At 32.0% G+C, this 5,037-nt stretch overlaps 1 long non-coding RNA gene across 1 annotated transcript; it reads left to right on the top strand.

Moving 5' to 3' along the window:
* Positions 1-2,319: 2,319 nt before the first annotated feature.
* Positions 2,320-4,516, top strand: LOC134269357 (uncharacterized). Its single transcript, XR_009992561.1, has 3 exons — positions 2,320-2,391; positions 4,036-4,100; positions 4,379-4,516. It is a non-coding gene; the product is annotated as an uncharacterized LOC134269357 (long non-coding RNA).
* The last annotated feature ends 521 nt before the right edge of the window (positions 4,517-5,037 follow it).

Raw genomic sequence — 5,037 nt, 5'->3', positions numbered from 1 at the left:
ATATATATATATATATATATATATATATATATATATATATATATATATATATATATATATATATATATATATATATATATATATATATATATATATATATATATATATATATATATATATATATATATATATATATATATATATATAAAGCAATAACAAAACCAACAACACTGTATATCCTAATTGTCGGATCTACTAAGTAGATACAAGGTCACGGATGGAAATTTATATAAAGCACTAAAAATGACCGACGACACGAACAATAAAAATTGTAAAATTTTCGGGACGCCCTGTCCCTTCCTCAGGACAAAGAAAAAAAAAGTTGAAAAGTCATGAGAACAAAAGAGAAACAAAAAATAACTAGCACTACCACGAAACTACTAAACACCATATATTTACAAAGTTCAATATTGAGTTGGAAATTTATATAAACACTAATAAAGATAGAAATCCGGACCGCTATGAAATAGGTCTGGTTTATCGGGTATACTCAGGTGAAGTGCGATTTACATAATTGAACGAATTAATTACGCTATCTAATTATGACATTTAGTAAATCGTACATTGTTTCATTCTTTCAAAATGGAGTAACTATACTTGATAAAGAATACCGGTAATCAAAGAAAAATAAGAATTCGGAAATATATAGTAAAATAATCAAAAACGCTGCTTTTTAATTGTCGTGACGTCTATCACATTATTTTCATCCGAAGTATGGCTCAAACTTATTTTGGTTGACTGGCATGTTACATGTAGATATTTGATACACTGAAATGTAAATTCTTCAAAGTGATAACTAATTTAATAAGTACATGCCCGAAATTACGAATACATGTATCAAGTTTTTTAAAATTGGCGTATCGTACCCAAGCTCCAAAGCAGTTTCAATGTGTTGGAAAATTTTAGCATGCAAGCTCTGAAAATTACATTTATTTAGGTTTTGTGATGAAAGTGTAAAATAAATGTAAGAATTTAGCGAAGATATAAATAAAAAGTGCCATTAGCAACAATACTAGTGATAGTGTTTAAATTATTAATACATTGTATTTCTGTTTCGTTTACAATAGAATGAGAAAATTTATTTTCAGATGTCTATTTTCATTTTCTAGAAACAATTTGAATTCAAATCTCTGTATAGAATATTTAATGTTTCTGGTTTCTTAAACAGGGGGCGATTTGTCTTGAGTCGGGGTGAGTTGTCCTTATTTTCGGGCGATTTGTCCTGAATAAGGGCGAGTTGTCTTGGGGGCGACCTGTCTTGGGGTCAAGTTGTCCAGCATTCAATTTGATGAATTATGTTCTATGAGCTCTTTCACGTCTAAACATTAAGCATATGGGTAACAAATGAGCACAATATTTGAAATCGCTTTGGAATACTTGTAAGAAATAATATTACCAAGATGAAAATTTATTTCTGCTAAGAATTCGGAAATATATTTTTAAATACTCAAAAAACGCTGCTTTTTAATAGTCGTGGCGTCTATCACATTATTTTCATCCGAAGTATGGCTGAAATATTGCCGATTTCGGACTAAAACAAAAGTAATCAATCAAGCAATCAGTCATAATATTTGTTGTGCCTTGCTTTTCATATACTCCTGCTTTAGTTCTATAAAGGAATTCAGGAGCTGTAGTAATTTCCAGCTAGGTCTTGGCGGATTTGACTGTTCAAAGAAGAGCGATAAATTCTTTATTGCACCTGATTCCACAGCTGATGAATTTAGACGTCCGGTTTTGTTCTAGATCTGTTTATTCCAGCAGATTATGAAGCTTGATTTTTGTAAGTCATCATACTTCATATATTGATACATATATATTATTCGGATATTATATGCTATTACTTTGCAACTACTTCTGAGTGAACTGGCACAAAAGAACCCCCATCTGTGTGATGTAAAACATGATGACAAATAACAGCGAATTTTAATGTACCGGTATATAAAGTCATTGCACAGTTCAAGGACAATGGCTCAGGGGGATTTAATGTTTTCTGGTGTAAACTCTGATTAATTTTTTTTAACTTTAAAAAGATGAAAAAATTATCGAAATCAACCTGTTGGTATCACTCAGTTCTCTGTAGTTCTGCATTACGTGATTTTTCTATTATCAAACTATATTGCAGGTTTTTCCAGCACTTGAATAAGTAATTAACTTTATGTCCGCAAAACTCTTAACACTCCATATTGCTTTAATTTGTTTAGAAATATAAATAACCGGAAATCAATATCCTTAATGAATGAAAAATATCCTTCCTTGTTTTTATTTCAAGTTATATTTCGAATAGCACATCATTGATTCAGTTTGCCGAATTTATTGACATATGAACCTGAGAATCATTAACTTTATATGTGTTTTTCTTATTGGATCGGTCTATTCTGCAAAATGTGCAAAGTAAGATATAAAAATAAATTTCTGATTTTCTTTAAGCATTAATTGTTCCTAAAAACTATAATTTAATTATACCAGAACCTTATGAAGAAAGTAAGGGAATATATTTTTCCCTTATCTGTCCGTCCAACCGTCTGTCACACTTTCTACTTCCTCAAAACCTTCTTTTACTTACAGGGGAATCCAATTTATCTTTTATATTATTAAAATGATATCATTTAAATGCACAAACTTTATAAGAATTTGGAATTTTCAATTTTAACCTGGTTGCAAAACGAGGGTAATTAAGATGTTTTCTATATGGTAACTGTTTTCAAAGAACTCCTCTTTCATTTACCAATAAGCCTAATCATGTTTTGAAAGATACGAGTACTAGTACAGTTTATGGTGTCCTGTAGATGTACAATAAGGTTTTAGAATTTTCATAAACATCCTTCGTATCGAATAAAGGTGCAAAAAATGATATTGTTCACCAAAAAACTAAATTCTGGTTCCCAGAACCCCTTTCATTATGCACAATAGCCTACTCATCTTTTTGGAGATGATGTTTGGTGCCGTGTACATATAAAGGGGCAAACACGTTTTGGGATTTTTGATTATCATTCTTGGGGTTAAATGGGGTCAAAACATGATGTTTTTGTACAAAAATATCCTTGACTCCCTTACATTTTACTCAGTAGCATAGTCATCTCTTGGAAAAAATATTGTTTGTTTCCTGTAGATGTGCAGATAGGTTTCAGAATTTTCATTTTTACACTTCTGATAAAATGGGGGGGGGATGTCGGAAAAATGTCGGTTTTTTTAGCTAAAAAAATGCGTTAACCAAATTGTTCTTTTGATTGATTGATTGATTGTCTATTGTTTAACGTCCCACTCGAGAATTTTTCACTCATATGGAGACGTCACCGATTGCCGGTGAAGGGCTTCAAATTTAGACCTATACTCGGCACTCAGGACAATTGAGTAGTGAGGGTTCTTTATCGTGCCAACGCCTACCGTGACATAGGACCTACGTTTTGATGTCATATCCGAAAGACCCGTGACTTTCACTTCTAGTGCCGAGCGCTTGGCAAAGGAACAGTCACTACCTATGTTTACATCTTAGGTATGACGCGGCGCCGCAAACGAGAATCGAACCCGGGCCTCCTGATCACGAAGCGAACGCTCTACCACTAGGCTAAAGTGACCGGTAATTGTCATCAAATGATAATGGTTTCTCTTTTGGATCTTTATTTAAAATGTCCAGGAGGAGTTTATGGGATACAAACGCCGTTTATGAAAATACAAAACAATGTTTACATCCTTGAAATAAACGCTAATTATAAACTTTGATTCAGATTTCTGATACTGATGACGTAAAATAAACATTGTATGACTCGGTTTGAAATTCTTTTCTATGGACCTTTTTATGTGTCAAAGAATTCATTTTCTTTGGTTTTCGTGTATTCTTTTTTAAAATTCATTTTAACTATAGTATTTTTCTTTTTGTTTCCATTTTTACAGCATATTTTATCCACAGTTATATTCTCACTAATCTCTGTTTTCTCATTATTTCACTGATCTAAAATACAATTTAGTTATATCCTTCTTTCTAGTTATTTAGTACGCAATTCATTCATTTTTTTCAGTAAACGTACTCTTTTGTAGCAAAGAAAATGAGAAACATTGCTGTTCCGGTTATATGTTGAACGTAAAATCAAAAAAGTGTGAGAGTAAGTACCATGTATATCTATTTATTATTATAATCAAATTCAAAAGAAAAAAGTTTTTGCGCATACATTGTCACTGTTTTATCTATTAATTGTCATATGTTATTTAAACAACCTATTTTCTAATGACAAATATTCACAATGCACGGTGTTATCAAAGGAGAATCATTCTATAGAGAATTCGAAGTAAGATAAAGTGAGTTGGCAGAAATTAAAAAAGAAGAATTAATGTTTTGATTAGTAATTCAGCAATTATTGATAAAAAATTCAATATTTTATAGAATGCCCCATTGGATATACCGGGGTTGACTGCCTGTACAGATGTATTTTTCCTGACTTTGGGGAAGATTGTGTTCAAAAATGCAATTGTACCGAGGACATATGTGATTTTATCAATGGATGCCAGTTTGAAAATTTTCAACCAGGCAAAAACATTTTTTTTTCTCGATTTGATTTATCTACGATAACGAACCACAAGTCTTTATACTGGTTTAAAAAAACAAGTTTATATAGCACATTTTACAACAACTCTGACACTAACATAACTGCCCAAAGTGAAGAAATATTAGTATACATGTAGAAAGCACAAAGAAGTTCACTTTTATATGGATACTCACTTCCGCCCCAGCCTCGGTTGGACTCTCGACCTTCGAAATCTGTCTCCTAGCAGTACGGGACCGCTCGGCTATCTAGGCAAGTTGATAAACTCGCTTTTGATGCCGATGGAATTTTCGCGGCGCTGTCCTACACTACACGGTCATTGAGAATAGAAGTGATATTAGTTTTAACTGTTACCAATACACGTTGTAATGAAATTAATTATTATTTATGAAGCACATTTTACATCAACTCTTAAACTAACATAACTGCTATGAATATAGAAAGCACAAAGAAATTCACTTTCATATGGACACTCACTTCCGCCCCAGGCTGGGGTTTA

Source organism: Saccostrea cucullata, unplaced genomic scaffold (assembly GCF_032062105.1).
Source record: "Saccostrea cucullata isolate Sc308-1 unplaced genomic scaffold, CSIRO_AGI_Scuc_v1 ctg8998, whole genome shotgun sequence".
Classification (NCBI taxonomy): Eukaryota; Metazoa; Mollusca; class Bivalvia; order Ostreida; family Ostreidae; genus Saccostrea; species Saccostrea cuccullata.
The sequence above is the reverse complement of the archived record's forward strand: the minus strand, read 5'-3'. Positions and strand labels throughout refer to the sequence as shown.